General features: G+C 38.7%; 1 long non-coding RNA gene across 1 annotated transcript in view; it reads left to right on the plus strand.

Moving 5' to 3' along the window:
• LOC124527041 (uncharacterized) overlaps nt 1–18,213 on the plus strand; it is a 40,301-nt gene that overhangs the window by 7,834 nt on the left and 14,254 nt on the right. The window contains exon 2 of the long non-coding RNA XR_006965791.1: nt 2,771–2,989. This is a non-coding gene — a long non-coding RNA (uncharacterized LOC124527041). The remainder of the gene's footprint in view (nt 1–2,770; nt 2,990–18,213) is intronic.

Here is an 18,213-nt window from a genome sequence, read left to right on the forward strand (position 1 = left end):
CACTCCACTCAAAAGGCAGAGGTGGAATGGATAAAAACAAACAAACAAACAAACAAACCCTAAAAACAAGATCTTTCTGTCTACAAAAGAAATACTTAAAATTCAAAGATACAATTACGTGACTATAAAAGGATGGAAAAAAATGCCTGCCTATGGTAATCATAATAGAGTTGGAGTGGCTAGCCTTACATGAGATGAAATAGGCCTCAATACAAAGATTATTACAAGGGATGGTTTTGTTCATAACATTTCATAGTGATAAAAGGTCAATACATCTGAAAGATATAATCATTATAAATACATACTAATAACAACAGAGCCCAAATATGAAGCAAAAACTGACAGAATTTAAGGAGAAATAGAAAATACAACAGCCATAGTTGGAGATTTAGTTACTCCTGTCTCAGCAATTGATAAAAGCAGAGAGAAAATGAATAAGGATATAGACCTTGAAGAACACCATTGACCAAAAGGATCTGACATTTATTTATTTTTTTTAATTTACATCCTCTTAAAGTCCTCATTTGAGTGAAGTCACATGGTATTTGTCTTTCTCTGACTAATTTCACTTAGCATAATACCCTCTAGTTCCATCCACGGAGTTGCAAATGGCAAGATTTCATTCTTTCTGATTGCCGAGTAATACTCCATTGTATACACATACCACATCTTCTTTATCCATTCATCCATTGATGGACATTTGGGCTCTTTCCATACTTTGACTATTGTTGGTAATGCTGCTATAAACATGGGGGTGCATGTGTCCCTTCAAAACAGCACACCTGTATCCCTTGGATAAATACCTAGTAGTGCAATTGCTGGATCATAGGGTAGTTCTATTTTTAATTTTTTGAGGAACCTCCATACTGTTTTCCAGAGTGGCTGCACCAGTTTGCATTCCCACCAGCAGTACAAAAGAGAAGGGATCTGACATTTAAAGAATACTCTCCACATGGCAGCAACAAAATACTTTATTTCCAAGCACCATGGAACAATATTCAGGATAGACTATACGGTATTCCCTAAAGCAAGTCTTCAAAACATTAAAAGGTTTGAAATAACACAAAGTGCTTTTTATCATAACAGAAATAAATTAGAAATATAAAGTAGAAAGGTATTTGAAAATCCCCAAAGATTTGGAAAATAAACCACAGACTTCCAAATAACCGAGGGTCAAAGAAGAACTCCCAAGGGAAATTGTACAATACTTTAAACTGAGTAAAAATAACAATACAATATATCAAAAAGAAGGAGTTGTAGCTAAAGCAATGCTTAGAAGGAAATATAGGTCATAAAATGGTTACATAGTTAAAGATGAAAAATCTAAATCAAAACGTACCTTCTACCTTGACAAGCAAGAAGGCAGAAATCAAACTTAGAGTAGATAGAAGGAAATAATAAAGATCAGAGCAGAAACCAATGGAACAGAAACAGAAAAACATTAGAAAATATCAGTGGAACCCAAAGCTGGTTCTTGGTTAAGACCCATAAAATTGGTACGTGTAAGTACACACCTTACAGGAATTAAAAGGATTATAAGGAAACATAAACAACTTTATATGCCTGCAAATTTAACACTTAGAAGAAATGGATAAATTCCTAGAACGACACAAATTACCAAAACTGACTTGAAAAGTAATGGAAAACCTGAAGATACCTATGCAAAATAAGGAAATTAGTGACTGAAAACAAGAGAGGAGGGAAATTGAAGTGGAGAGTTTACAAAGTTCTCTATTATTTGAATCTTTTACAATGAGAAGGTAGTCCTGAATTGTTTGTGTGATAATAAAAAGGTCTGTTTCTGCTAGCTGAGGTCGTTGTACATTTCAGCCTAAGCAAACTCATAGGACATTGACCCAGCACCAAATGTATTTAGTTTTTAAAAGGCAAACAGGATGCAGTGCAGCACACAGAACAGCAAGCCGTGGTCTTGTACCTCCCAGGCATGGCTTGCAACGTTCCTCACATGCTGCTTAGAGAAAACGCATGGTCATAAGAAATGCAGCTCAAAGTGTGCACACTCCCACAGCTCAGGGAAGCATTCGCTCTGGATCCTTTAAGCTTTTATTCCTGGTAAGGCAGCCTGCTCTCTCAGGTGTGTACTACCAGCTCCATTTCTCTGCGTCAGCTCTGTCTCATCAATACCAATTACTGATTACTTGGTCAAAACAGCGCGGTATGATTTGGTCCTGTACCTATTCCTTGGCCAGATTATTTTTTAATACAGATATGCTCTAGTTAAATTCTTAAAATTGCTTCGGTTAATATTGCAAGGAGGATGGCACATGGGTCAGATCTTCAGACTTTCCTTGAGACTAAAGGAAACGAATGTCAAAGAAACAGCTGTTAACTCCTTTGAAAAGTCTGGACGGATATCACTCAGAGATAAATAACAGATACGTGATAAGATTATAAGTGAATTATTTTCTTTTTTAATGTATTTTTGTTTTTGTGATTTTACAATGAGGAGTAATTCATTTTATATTCAGAAAAGTAAAGCTGTTTCCAAAAAATACATTTGTATAAACAAAACCATATGTCTTTCAATTAGGGACATGAACAGTTGGTGCAAATGGTAAATATTTTCATATTTGCCATTGTTGAAATGACAAAGAATTTCATTGACATGTGGCAGTCTTAAAAATTGCATTTTCACTTTAGTAACTGATTTTTAAAAAAAATTATGTCTTTAAAAAATTCCAAATAAACTTTAAAACTAAAATAGAGTACATGTTTTGAGTACATTTAATTTCCTATTTTGTTTTTGAAGCACGTTGGGTTCTCCAGGAAGGAGGCTCTGAGACGGACATTAGCATGGAGGAGGTTTACTAGCAGAAGATAAGAGGGGAAAGCTGGCTCGGGAAGAGGGAAAGGTCAAGTTGTAATGTGATCTCCACTGAAGCTTTAGCTGGCCTCTAGCTCCGAAGAAAAGAAGACCTTCCAGTGGTGTTCTGAGTCTGGGAAGAACCGAGGGGAGAGAGGGAAAGAGGTAAGAGAACGGGGTGGGGGGGCATGAAGGGGCAGAGGAGTCAGTAGGGCCTCTATAGTCTCATGATGATGGCCCCAGGGAAGGGGGTGAGTCCGTGGTGAGGTGACTGTCTTCAGTCGGAGCGATACCTAAAGGGAGTTGGTAGCTTGAGGCCTGTCTTCTAGCAGTCTTCCTAGCAGCGGGTGAGCAGTGCTTTATTCCTGAAGGGGAATGTGGGCAGTATATTAGAGTGTGCATTACAATTTGTAAATGATGAATGAGTTACACCAAGTGTGTTTTGTAACACAGTCTATATAGCAGACCTTATTAGTTGCCTAGCCAAGATCCAACTTCCCCCTTGCGGTCTCATTTGTTTGAAGCAATGATGTGCCAAGGCCAGGTGAAATAACACGCATGTCTAAACCAATTCTAAGAATCCTGTTCGCTGCTTTCGTAGAGCTTCCACCTGCTCTCCCACGCTCTGCAACAGTTACGTGTGGTCAAATAGCTTGATGTTAATAAGATAATGAGACTCAAGGCAGTGTCTGCTACAAGAATTCTGAAAAATTTGGTTTTTTTCCTTGTTAAAAGGCAAGGATGAAGCTGATATCCCCTTACTACCTCCCGATTCCCTCTTTCTTTTCTTGTACGCAGCTGTGGTACTTGTAGCGGCAGAAGTTAGCTTGCACCTGAGAGAAAAAGGTCAAGAGAATTTTTATGAGTTTGTTCTGACGTTTGTGAGCCACTGAATAAAGCCACAAACCTACTTCTGGGTTTCTTGCTCTTTAAGGAAAATAACCCCTCATTGTTTAAGTAGCTACAATGGTATTCTGTCATTGGTAACACAGCGTAATCTAAACTGAGTTATAAGATAGGATGATGACTCTATTGAAAATATATAATTGATATATCTAAAGTATGTATGTGTGTGTGTTTACCACATCATGGTATGTTTTCAACAAGTTTGAAGACACCAAATACAGTATTTTCCTTCTGGGATTTCATACTGAATATTAGCATGAAAGATATTATTAGCCTTAAGATGTTCTGCCACAGGGGTGCCTGGGTGGCTCAGTCGGTTCAGCGTCAGACTTCAGCTCAGGTCATGATCTCACGGTTCGTGAGCTCCAGCCCCGTGTTGGGCTCTGTGCTGACAGCTCAGGGCCCGGAGCCTGCTTCCGATTCTATGTGTCTCTTTCTCTGCCCCTCCCCTGCTTGTGCTCACTCTCTCAAAAATAAATAAATAAACATTAATATTAAAAAAGTTATTCTGCCATAAATCTATTTCAAAGTTTATGCTTCTTAGACATATTTGACCAAAAAACACCCATTAAAACTTCACCTACTACTGTGGATTGGATTAGGAGACATGTAGCACGTGTTCTGACCCCATGGTTCATTACCCTGTTCCCTATTTCTGTGCTTATTTTCTGCAGTAGTATTCCTAGGAGCACCCAGTTCAAATTGAATTGAGCAAAAGCAGTAAAACATGGTTACTTTTTTTTTCCGCTTATGCCTATGACTGGATTAATCGAGCAAACAGACTAGCTCTGAAATATTGACACATTGAACTGTGTTTTAGGATGTGGTCAAAGCTTAGCAGAGAAACACGTGTAGCAGCACATTTGTAGGTCACAACTAGCCTGCAAACTTTGTTTGCTGGTCACAATTAACATCCTGTGTCTTTGTACACTATTTTTATCTGCCTGCAATCAGTCCCCTTTCACTCCCCGTTAGGCTTGCTTATTGCAGAAACAGACATGATGTGGAGACACTCAACTTATGCTGAAGAAGGAGGTCGTCGTCTATTTTGGCACAGGAAGTAATGGTGGTGGCCACTTCAACAAATGTCCTGAGTTACATTTGCTCTTGCAGCTTCTCACCCTGGCCCCTCTAGAAGGGGCTGTGGGACACTCCCTCCAGAGTCACTCTAGTGGGAATGACTGGGAACTGGCCTTGCTTCTCTTTGACCTAAATGGTACATCTTTTCTTGTAGTGATTCAGTCATCCTTCTTCTGTCTCACAGACACGTCAAACTAAATGTTCCTGAAACTGAACTTTTGATTCCTTCTCCAGCTGCCACATTTTGATAACAGCGCTTTCATCACCCGGAAACCTAGAATTCATCCTTGGCAGACCTTGGCATGTCTCTTACCCTCACATCCAATCTATTTTCATATCCTGACTTGAGAAGAATTATTAATTCATTAATTAATTATTAATTCATCTTTCTGCTGCCCCCTGTAGACGGAGCATCATGATCTCTTGCCTAGACCGCTGCCTCTCCACTTCTACACTGATGACTCTTATGATCTATTGCCCATACATCATCCAGAATAACATTTAAAAAATTGAATTAGACCAAGTCACTCCCTGCTTCATGGGAGCTCTCAATGGCTTTATATTGCCCTCTGAATAAAATTACAAATCTTTACTATGCCCTCAAGCCCCAATTGTCTGGACTGTGCACAGAGTTCCAAGTTCAACGTAACACTTTTCCTCTTGCTCTATAGAGCAGAGCAAATTACAACCCACAGGGCAATCTCCCCATCACCTGTTTTTCCAAATAAAGTTTTGTTAGCACACAGCCATACTCCCTTGTTTATAGACATCTATGGCTGCTTTTGTGTTGCAAAGCAGAGTCGAGTACTTTCCACAGAGAACATATGGTCTGAAAAGCCGAAAATAGTCACTGTTAGACCCATGAGAGAAAAAAATGTGCCAACCCTTCTCTAGAGCCTCACTAGCCTGTTTTTTTTTTTACCCCCTTGATCAAGATAAGCTCCTTATTACCTCCAGCCTTTGCACTGCTTGGAGAGGGTAAAATGTTTCCTTATAAAGCTTCTTTTATCTCCTCCTCAGTGGCTCAGCTCAAATTTAAATATTCAGAACAGCCTTCCTTTAGAACTCTAGCTGAAGTAGGACACTCATCTCCCCAGGTACACTCTACTCTATTATATCCTATTTCCTGTGCAACACATTAGAATGGAAATTATTTTGCTTATGTTTTTGTTTATGGTCTACTTTCCTCCACAAGTCTCTAGGCTCCAGGAAGTCAGGCCCCATGTCCCTCTTCTTCAGTGCTGCTTCCCCAGTATCTAGAGAGTGATTGCACATAGGAAGTGCTCTGCAAATACGTGTTGATTTTAAAAAGTAACCATTATAACCAGCAGTCCTGAATGCCATTCTGTCATTTAGTTGGATATCCGGTATAAATTTCCCACAGGAAATACATGCTTTTCCTTTCACTTCAAAACAGCCTAGAATGCAGGAGAGGATAACAACAAATATTATGATTGCTGTTCCTAGAGGTAGTCCAGTTGCTCTTTGTATTCATTCATTCATGCATTTATTCATTCAACAAATATAGATTGCCATCTGTGGGAAGTGTGGGGCAAGACATGATTTAACAGCCTTGCCTATTAAGCACAAGTATGATTTTCATTGTCTTAATTTGACTAAGAGATTTCAAAAGTCAAAGGAACACCATTCTGAGATTTCCCCAACCCACTACCCTACGCATCCAGAACAACTGCCTCAAAGACTCAGCAAGAATTTTGCTGTTAAGCCCAGGATGAGAGTCGTCAGTTTTGGTCTTACAAGTCCCAGTGGAAACTGCTCTGTAGAACTCAGCATGGATGCATAGATGTGGCTGAATAATTCTGTAAGCTGGGATAAAGTAACTGGTGTTTCCTTTAGTGATTATGTGCCTGGTTAGCTATGGAGAGGTAGGAGCAGTTTGAGATGGAAGGCTTTTCTGGAGACAGGTGATATTGGGTTTGGATGTGGCTCTGTAGTAGAGAGCTGTGGGCAGTGTAGTCACCTGGGTATTTGTGGAGCTAGACAAAATGTCATCTGATAGCTAAGGATAGGGGTGGGGAAAAAAGCAAAAGCTTCATTTTTCTACATTATAACAATTGTTCCATCTCCCACTGCCAATCATTTAATCTCTTCTCTTTAGCTATGGCCAACAGCTTGTAGGTCTTACTTATTTATCTTTGTATCCCTCAAAGTGCCCAGCTCAAAGATTTCACACTATTCTCTTACGTATTTGCTACATTGAATAGCAAGTGTACTTTGAGAGAAGGGATTTTCCCTATGATTTCATCTACAGTGAATACTCCAAAAGAGCTTGCATGGTTTTCACTCGAGTGGGGTTGGTGTTCCATCCTACCAGACCCATTCAGTTTCTGAAACTCTTTGTGAAGTGTATGTGTAAGTACATTTGCAACAGCAGTATTGAAAGATAGGCCTCAGGTCTTTTGGTGTTATGAGATAAAGCTGCCTGATAATTGCCATCTTGTTTGGAAATGGCAAAGGATGGGTTTCAGGATGATTAGCAAGCTGTAATCTCATTAACCTGCCCTTGAAATCAGTTTTACTACAAGCTGCAAGATGGATTTCCTGTGGGAAACCACCACTCTGCCCCTCACCCTCCTCTTGCCACCACTGAGTCTTAACTGGCATCATTTCCAAGAAAGCTCAACAGAGTTAGCAAACAACAACACTAATGATGATGATTTTTAAGCATCTACATTTCTAGACAAAAAGAGGAGAGAAGGAAGGAGCATATAAGTGTTATGTGTACAGTTACTATTCATTTAGTCTTATTGAAGTGCTTTGCATACAGTGGTATAAACTCTTTCCACTTTAGCCTGTTCTCACTATAGAAAGACTTAAATTTTTAAAAAGGCTCTTTTGCCTATTTTCATTTAAATACTTGAGAGCCACCCCTTGCTAATTGTTCTAGTAAATATTCACACACGTTGTTCCTGTTTGTCATCATTCTTCTATCAGTGAAGACTTTTATTAGAAATATCAAAACAAATTGCTAGCAATCAATAATTCTACAATAAGCTCAATATTGCCCCATTATTAATAAAAGCAAAACTATTTGCGTGAAAGAGATCACGGCATAGGGATATCACTTTGCTCATAATCCATGTCCTCATTTGATATAAAAAAGTTGCCAGATTGAAGCACTTAGAACCATCCAGACAATATAAAAGGCTAACAAATCATTTGGAGAATTGTGGCTAAGGGTAAATATTGGCATTTCACAGATGTTTTAGAACGTATTTTCCACGTATTTGAACAACACTGAATTAATTATGTCCAAAAGAAAAATGAGAAAATAGTTTTAGGTAAGCAAATGTAGATAAACTTTTTAAAATTAAACAGCTGTATTAATAGCTCAATGTCAGCTGAGCTATCACGTGGTTAGAGGAAATCAATACTGTTTCTCCCTTACAGGTGAACGCACAAACTCATTGTCTAACAAAACCCTGTGAGGCAAAGTCTCCAACTTATTTAGTGACTCTATTAGTATAAAAAGAACCTGGATTTGTAGGAAAGGATAAATATTATAGAAGTTGTATATAAAGGCCTTTAAATTGTATTGTGTAAACTTCTTAGGGCAGAGACTATTTCTCTTGTATTTTTGTGGTTCTCCATAATGCCTGAAACAATTCCATTAACATGGGAGCTGCCCAGTGTTCATTTGCTAACAGAACGGATTTAGTGCTAAATCAAAGTACTAAACCTAGACAATCCTAAATTATACAGTGACTTATTGTCTCACATTTAAATGTTATAATGGACTTCATTTTGTTACATACTTTTGAATTTTATCTTTCCTGAAATTCAGATGTATAGAAATGGGTAAATTAGTATCAGTTCTTGGTGAACAATAAGCAGATTTTATGGAAGACTGGTTTTTGAATTATATATATATTTAGCACAACAAGCTAAAGAGATGCTGTGATCTTTTTTTAAAAATATTTTCTCTAATGTTTATTTATTTTTTAGAGAGAGAGAGAGAGAGAGAGCACGAGCGAGCGAGCATGAGCGGGAGAGGGGCAGAGAGAGACAGAGGAAGCTGACTCCAGGCTCTGAGCTGTCAGCACAGAACCTGACATGGAGCTGTAAGATCATGACCTGAGCCGAAGTCAACCAACTTAGCCACCTAGGCGCCCTGAGATGCTGTGATCTTTAAGATGCACATTTTAGAGCAACTCCTTTATTTTTTTTTTAATTCAAGAGTATTTTATTTTTAACTTTAATTTTTCATTTAACTCTTTTGCCTTATTTCTCACTCAAATAATTTATTATATGCCTATTTTTTGTAAACTTAATTTTTGAAAACTTTTAGATTTATGGAAGTATGACAAAAATAGCACAGAGGCTTTTCACATGCCTCACACCCAGATTCCCCTATAGTCCTACATTACATTGGTACCTTTGTCACAATTATAAGTGCCTTCATGGTGTATCTTTCTCCAACTCTTACCCTGATCTATTGGTGTCTTTATATTTAAAATGATTTCTCCTAGACCACATATAGTTGGGTATTGCTTCTTAGTCTACCCTGACAGTCTCTGTCTTTTTGTGAGTGCCTTTAAACCATTCACTTTTAAAGTGATTATTGAGATATACGGATTAACATCAGCCAATTTTGGAGCTGTTTCCTACTGATTGCCAGAGATTTCTATTCCTGCCTTCAGTGCTTCAAACTGAATGTTTTGTAAGTATTTTCAATTTCACTCCTCTCTTAGCATGCCAGTTATACTTTTTTAAAATAAAAGTATTGTTTACCCTGGAGTTTGTAATTACATTTTTAACTAAATCTGCCTTTATTTTTTTCAATATATGAAATTTATTGTCAAATTGGTTTCCATACAACACCCAGTGCTCATCCCAAAAGGTGCCCTCCTCAATACCCATCACCCACCCTCCCCTCCCTCCCACCCCCATCAACCCTCAGTTTGTTCTCAGTTTAAATCTGCCTTTAAAAGAACTATTCCACTTCATGTGTAGTGCAGGAAACTTAGAACAAGAATGTTCCCAGTTCCCCTTTCTCACCCCTTGTGACATTACTGTCATCCATTTATTTCCCCATAGTGTTATAAATACCCAATACATTATTACTATCATTGTTCTAAATACTTATGTTTTAGATCAATTAAGAATAAAAAATATTTTGGGCACTGGGTGGCTCAGTAAGTCAAGCATCCAACTCTTGATTTAACAGCTCAAGTCATGGTCTCACAGTTTGTAGAATAGAGCCCCATATCAGGCTCTGCACTGACAACAACATGGAGCCTACTTGGGATTCTCTGTCTTTCTCTCTTTGCCCCTCTCTCTCTCTCAAAATAAATAAACATTTAAAAAAAGAATAAAAATATACTGTATTTTACCTTGGACTACCACTCTTGTGTCTGGGCTGTCCACTCTTCACACACTCACATACACTTACTGCCCTCCTCACCAGTCTTTTTGAGCAGGGGTAAAAATGAGTGGCTTCTGATGTAGGTGAATTAAATAACACTTTTTCTCAGCCCACATGATTCAACCAAAAATGATAAGGAGACATATTTATTTAAGAGTAAAGATAAAGTATAACCAACTACCTTCCCTCCCATTTTCCCACCTCTCCTCTCATGGTAGAATGGTTTCATTGTTTCCTTTAGGAGAACATACAACTCACTGGGCATCCAGGAAATGTTTTTTATTCCTTCTCTAAAACTCTTCCTTTCTTTATGTAAATCCAAGTTTCTGATCCATATGGTTTTCCTTCTGCCTGGAAAAAAGTCTCTTCACATTCCTTGCACAGTAGGTCTGCTGGTGATGAGTTTACCACATATTTATTTGTCTGAGAAAGTCTTCATTTCTCCTTCACTTTTAAAGTATAATTTCACCACATATAGAATTCCAGGTTGAAGGCTTTTGTTCCAACATTTTCAGTATTTCATTATATTTTCCTCTGGCTTGCCTGTTTTCTGACAAGTCTACTGTCATTCTCATCTTTGTTCTTCCATAGGTAAGGTGGGTTTTTGTTTGCTTTCTTCCTCCCGGCTCCTTTTAAGATTTTCAAGTTGGGGGTGCCTGGGTGCTCAGTTGGTTGAGTGACCGACTTCAGCTCAGGTCATGATCTCACGGTTTGTGAGTTCGAGCCCCGCGTCGGGCTCTGTGCTGACAGCTCAGAGCCTGGAGCCTGCTTCAGATTCTGTGTCTCCCTCTCTCTCTGCCCCTCCTCCACTCACGCTCTGTCTCTCTCTGTCTCAAATAAACATTAAAAAAAATTAAAAAAAAAAAGATTTTCAAGTTGTCTTTGGTTCTCTGCAGTCTGACTACCATATAGCTAGGTGTAGTTCTTGATATTTATCATGCTTTGTGTTCTCTGGGCTTCCTGAATTTGTGACTTGGCGTCTGTCATTAATTTTGGAAAATTCTCCATAACATTATTTCTAATATTCAATTCCCCCTTCTCTTTATTCTTGTCTTACAGTTCTTTAACATTTTGTTTCATTTTCTTCCATATTCTCTTTACATACATTTCATCTTGGGAACTTTCTAGTAACCTGTCTTCAGGCACACCAATTGTTTATTCAGCTATGTCAAGTTTTTCTAGCATTTTCTGTTGATTCTTAGAATTTCCATCCTCTGCTTAAATTATCCATCCATCTGTTCTTGCATGTTGTCTACATTTTCCATTAAAACCTTTAACGTATTCACCATAATTATTTTATAATTTTCTAATAATTCCAACATCTTTGTCATATTTGAATCTGGTTCTGATGATTTGTCTTTTTAGGCTGTTTTTTTTTTCCCTTGGCTTTTGTCATGTCTTTTTGAAAGCCAGATGTATTGTATTGGGAAATAGAAACTCAGCTAAATAAGCCTTCAATGTGAGGATTTATGTGAACTCAACTAGGAGTTGGGTGTTATTTAATGTTTTCTGTAGCTGACAGAGCATCCGATTTCTCTAGTGTCCCCACTTTCTGTCTCCCATCTTGACTCCAGTTTCCCTAAGTACTCCACTTCCAATGGAATCTGCGTCTCCTAGGTCTTTCAGCCGTAATCTACTGCCGTTCTTTTGGAGCCCTGTTGGTGTGGTGGTAAGGTGTTGGTGAGGGGCATTCTATAACCCTCGAATTAAGTCTCAGCCTTTCAGTGAGCTGCATCTCTGGCTTGTGACTTTCACATGTGATTCTTCTTGTATAGCTCTCCCTACCCAAGCCCCTGCCACCTTCCTTAGGTGAGGCAGGGGGGCTAGATGGGACTGGAGTGAGAGGAATGTCTTTCTGCCAGAGTTCTGGAACCGGTTCTGCTAAAGGTTTTTGTTTTGTTTTGTTTTTTGGTTTTGTCCCCATGAAAAGTAGACTTTTGTTAGGAGGAAGATTCTAGACAGGTGTATTTCACGCAAATTATTCTTCTACTCTCCTTGCCAAAGCCAAAAGGGTTATCTTTCTCCGATCTTTACTATAAGAACATGTTGGGGTCCCTGGATGTAAAGTACACAAAAGTGTGTTTAGGAGTACCCACTAAAACTTAGACCATCAGGAGTTACTCGCTCTCATATTAATCCATAGTCAACTTCTAGCAATCCATTAAAACTGCCATTTAAATATTTCTATCACTTTATGCCATTAGTGGCCTCTACTCTAGGTAAGCAAATTTTACCGTGACGCTGGATTTACCCCTCTCCAGATTTCAGGGCAGTGTTTTGTACTGTAAACTCAGTTCACCGATGGCTCCAAGAAAAGGTGTTGATTTTCTTGGCAGCTTGGAGTAATGACCTCCAAGCTCTTTAAATGTTGAAGCTGAAACCTGAATTTAACTTTCACTGGCTGTCTTTGGCAGATGAAAGTTTCATACTTAAATCTTAAAATATTTGTGCTGTTTTTCTTGACAATACATCAACGGCCATTGATTTAGATTTTTATCACCAGCAATAAAAAGGCCACAGAACCATTTTACATCTCATGCTGTATGTTTTACATCTACAGGGCTTCCTTTCATTTGCTGAAAATGCCTGGTTTTATGTCCTTCAGCCACAAATCTTAAATGTACAAATGGACATAAATTATATCAGATAGCTTTTTTAAATGTATGTATATATGGTTTTCTAATGTTATATTCTTTACCTTTTATTGTATAATGCATAGTCAAAAGAGTGTACAAAGCACACATGTACAATTTAGAGAATGATTATAAAATCATTACCCTTGTAGTGACCCACATTAAGAAATATAATATTGCTAGTTTAAAGCTTCCAATATATTGCTAAATAGCAATAGAAATAATGTTCTATTACTTGTTCATAACTTGCCTTGTTCCTAACTTTACTGGGAAAGCCTCTAGAGTTTCTCCATTAAATAAAATTATTACTATAAGTACCAAAGTATATGCTTTTCATCATTTTTACTATTTTGTTGAGAGTTTTTATCAGCAATGGATGTCCATCTTTTTTTTTTCAAAGATCTTTCAATATGTTTGGAGATAGTGAAATGATTTTTCCCTATGATCTATTAATATGGTAAATTAACAAATTCCTTAATATTGAGTGATGCTTGTATTCTGGAGATAAGTCATATGTGGTCATGATGCCTTTTTCTTTTAATATGCTGATAAATAGAATGAATTGGCCTTTTAGAGAGGTAATTAAGTAAAATGAGGAATTGCGGAAAATGAGGTCATATGAATGGCCCCTAATCCAATATGACTGGTGTCTTTATGAGAAGAGATTAGGACAGAGACATACACTGAAGGGACACTATGTAAAGACAGGAAGAGGACAGCCGTTTGCAAACTAAGGGGTGGGGGGGGGGCTCAGAAGAAATCAGCTGTGCCAACACCTTGACCTCTAGCTCCAAAAATGTGATGAAATAAATTTCTGTTATTTAAACCCCCCAGACTGACACGTTGTTTCAGAAGCCCTAGACACTGGTACATGACAGTGTTCACTTCAGTGCTTGTAAACAAGGTCAGGAAAATCACCGTGGGGTGATGACCAGGATTCTGAAGAACAAGGATTTCAGGCAACTGGTAACAGAAATTTGGATATGTACATTTTTATGGAGAAGTCAATTTCCTGTGTCATATGATGGGCTAACGGAGTTGCTCATTTTTTATCCATCAATCATTCTCTTTTAATCCTTCAAAGAAGTATTTTTCAGCCAAGAAGGATGACTAATGATAGTACCATTTTTAAATCCAACCCTGTAAATGAAGTAAGAGTTCCAAATAATCCATTTTCTCTATTGTCAAAACTCTTATGTAACTGTTCAATGTTTTCCGGTTTGAATTTGTTTTGTCTTATGCCCCTATACCTTCGCAGTGCACTGAAGTTATGTATTGAAGGTTCGGCTTTGAAAAATCATCTGCTGAATAAGCTAAATTTGTGAGTGACTACTTATCCCTAAAGTGAGAAATAAATTCATGTACCTTTCCTAGTTTTACCCTTTGCCATGGTGACTTTTTAGTTCATTAATGAAGAAAAAAATACCAATTCATCCTTCAGTTTAAAAACTCCAATCACTAACTTTTCCTGGCCAAGAAAACATATATCTTTGTGAAAAAATACTTTAAAAAATTCACATGTAAGTCTTTTAAATTTATGATTTTTATACCTCTGTAGAACATAGAAAGGCAGACTTTGAGGCAAAGTATGTTGCTTCCACATTCGGGATTCTCAGTAGCCATGTGAACATCCACTTGGGGAGTTTTGCCCCTTATATATTTAACTCCAACGTTCCTCACATCTGCAAGTATGTTCCACCCAACAGCAAGCTCAATGAATCTCCTGCTGAAATTTTCATCCATTATTTTATCAAGTACGTTATAAATTAACCTGACTTCAGATGCTACTGGTATAAATGTAGTGAACAAAAACAATACAGTGACCATATCATTACTGTCTGTATTGTCATCCAGCCGAATGGTGAAGGCTCAAGTTAAACTTTATCTCTCAGCTACTTGTTCGAATCCAACCTTATCCGTAGCACAGTGCCTTACCAGATTTATACTCTTATACAAGGTCCACCTTGCAAAGTAATCCCAAAACTGATGTTAAGGGAAAATGTCGGGCAATTTTATTCTCTTGTTTTTGCATTTTACAGTATGACTCCTCATCAAGGTTTCTTGTTTTCTTTTTAGTTTCAAAATGTAGGTATTTTAGTAATGAACAAATGATTAATTCATGAGCTTTCACATATTAATCCTTTCTTAAGGATTCTAAGGATTTTGTGTTTTGAATTACCTCCTAAGTACTCCTTGGCTCTAAATAAATGGATGTTATTAATGGTATTGATAGAGGGACATTAAATGGGACTACAGTTGTGTTCATTTAGGGGAAGTATCAAGAGTTGGGGAAGGGAGGAGTTTGGGAGGATCGAATGCAGAAAGAGAGAGACCTGAAGGGAGGAGATACTTTGGGTTAAAGATGTAGAGGAGAGAGTGACAGTGAAAGATTTTTAAAGATGCTTGCTTTGCTTTAAAATAGACTTTTCTAAAGGGTGCCTCGGTGGTTCAGTCAGTTGAGTGACTGACTCTTGATTTTGGCTCAGGTCATGATCTTGACGTTTGTGAGATCAAACCCTGAGGTGGGCTCTGCGCTGACAAGTGTGGAGCCTGCTTGGGATGCTCTCTGCCCCTCACCAACTCACACTGTCTCTGTCTCTCAAAATAAATAACTAAACTTAAAAAATGGCCTTTAAAAAAATAAAGTAAAATAGTCTTTCCCTCTTGCATGGTCCACTGAGAGACTGATTAAATTATTAAATCTTTTAAATTACCTTTTAGCTGTCAAAGACAGACAATGTGGGCTTCAGGATTGGATCGATTTATACTGGATTGATTTTTAAATATCACCTCAGAAGGGACCACTTCATGCTATTATTTCTTAGGGCTTTTTCCATACAAGAATGGAAAATGACAAGGAACAAACTCTTCCCAAGGGTATGATTTGGCTACGGCTGGTTCTTCACCAGCTTGTTTCCCTTTGACTACATCAAACTACCAACCCCTTACCATTGCATGAGGTGGTTCCATTAGACTTTGTTTCTGAAAAGCCTTCCCAGAGCAAGTTAGGAAGAATTCATCACCTGTAGGCCCTCCAAATACTTCTTAGATGAATCAATTAATTTAAATTTATACACATTTGCCTTTTGCTCTCACGCTCCCCTGTTCATTTTCTTTTTGTATTATAGGAGTTTCTTGGTAGAATTTTTCATGAGAATTCCCATCTGTCACCACCATTGTAGAAGCGGGAGGTGCGTAGGTAAAGGGGGTGCTCATACCTGGGGGCTGAGTGAGACATGGAGCAGATTATGTAAACAAGTATATTGCCTGCTCACAGTGACAAGTTGCTTCTCAGAGGCCTTTCCAAAACCAGTGTGCTGAATGTGGCTAGTAAGTCTTCTGGAGACATTCCCCCACCCCTATTCCAGTTTCATAGTGACCGGGTGACAGGAAGGATCTAAGCCTAGCACCTAGACAGACAGACCACTCTCTGCTCCATTGTCTCAGGGGGCAGCAATGCTGTTGGGTCAGCTGACTCTCAGCTGCACAGGACAGCTCCCAGAAAGCGAGTGTGGGTGGGAGCACCTCAAACCACACAGGCACATGAGGTGGAGGCTGTCTGCGCCCACGCACCTGAGTGGTTGTCTGGAAGCTGTATTTTAGTCAGTAGGGGAATAACACTATGTTTTGTGGCTGGGCCTGTATTTACCCTCTCCTTGTCAACCTCACTCTTGAAATGTCTTGAACCCCCTACGTTCTCCACTCAGTTGCTTTTAACTTTGCTCTCTGATACCATTTCCTTCACAGATGGGAAGTGATAGAGCACTTCAGGTAAGTGTACTTTTTTTTTTTTTTTTAAGTAGTCTTTACACCCAACATGGGGCTTGAACTTACAACCCCGAGCAAGAGTTGCATGCTCTACTGACTGAGCCAGCCAGGCACTCCCAAGTATATTTTAAGAGCAATTAAATCATCTCCATAAAATGGTTCTGCTGTGGGATCAAAGGGCTAGCCACTGAGAAGACCGTCTTCTCCCCAGTTGTGCCTCAGCTGTGTTAATGAATCTTCACAGATGAGAGAATGTTCTTATTGCTGTCCCTGCTCTACACTGATAAAGGGGGTTCTACCTTCATTGCCATACTGTTCTTCAACAGTTGTTCTCTGAGCACCCATAGCCACCCTGAATTGGGGTAAATACTGGGAATACAAAGATGAGATTGCTGCTGCCTTTATAATCTATCAGAAAGCAGATGTGGAAATAATCAGTTGTACCCGAAAGCACAATGAAATAAGCCCAGGACAAAGGTATATGTAAGATGTTGTGCTTAATCCTTGTGACAAGAAGATCCCACTGAGAAACTAGTATTTGAGGAAGGACTTAAAAATGAGTTGATGGAGGGGCACCTGGGTAGCTCAGTTGGTTAAGCATCCAACCCTTTGATTTTTGCTCTGGGCACAATCTCATGGTTCATGAGTTCAAGCCTCACATGGGGCTCTGATTTATTGGGCTCTGCACTGAGTGCAGTGTCTGCTTGGAATTCTGTCTCTCTCCCTCTCTCTCTGCCCCTCCCCCACTTGTGTGCACTCTCTCTTTCTCAGAATAAAGAAAAATTAAGAAACTTCTAAAAAATCAAAAAATGAGGGGCACCTGGGTGGCTCAGTCAGTTAAGCCTCCAACTTCGGCTCAGGTCATGATCTCACAGTTCATGAGTTGGAACCCCACATCGGGCTCTGTGCTAAAAGCTCAGAGCCTGGAGCCTACCTCAAATTCTGCGTCTCCCTCTCTCTCTGGCCCTCCCCCTGCTCACAATCTGTCTCTCAAAAACAAATAAACATTTAAAAAACATGGTATATTTTTATGCTAGGTTAATCACTATGTAAAACTTTCATCACTATTTTATCTTCTTGATGGATTGCATTTTTATGAATATAACTTAAATTAGCCATCTTTGGTTTAGCATTTTCGGCTTAAAATTCCACTTTGTCTAATTTATTAAATTACTTTCATTAAATGAAGTAACTGAATATTTAATAATTGGATCCTAGTCTTCTGCCTGGGCCTTGAGGAATAATGTGATGAGAAGTGAGCCCAATCTTTGATCTGATCCTTGAGAGTGTTGTTCAGTGAAGACATGGTTTTGTTAATTAGGAACTAGGGAAATAGAAGATGGGGAAACCTGTAAAAGTCCTGAGTCCTGGATATATACCAGAGCCAATATAATTAATGACATTCACTTCTCTTTCATGCTTCTTTGAAACCCAAACCCACTTCTCTACCTCTCCAAAAGTTAGGAGATATCAGGCCCTGTAGAGTTGAGCTGTGGGCAAGGATAAACCATTAACACTTCCTGAATGCCCGGTGAGCTGCATGTTCTCCCAAAGGAAATGATGTTCCTTCAGTGAAACCATTCTACCATGAGACCAGAGGTGGGAAAATGGAAGAG

Source organism: Lynx rufus, unplaced genomic scaffold (genome assembly GCF_022079265.1).
Source record: "Lynx rufus isolate CCGP_SWC_20201006 ecotype Redwood Valley unplaced genomic scaffold, mLynRuf1.p SCAF_5, whole genome shotgun sequence".
In the NCBI taxonomy this organism is placed as follows: Eukaryota; Metazoa; Chordata; class Mammalia; order Carnivora; family Felidae; genus Lynx; species Lynx rufus.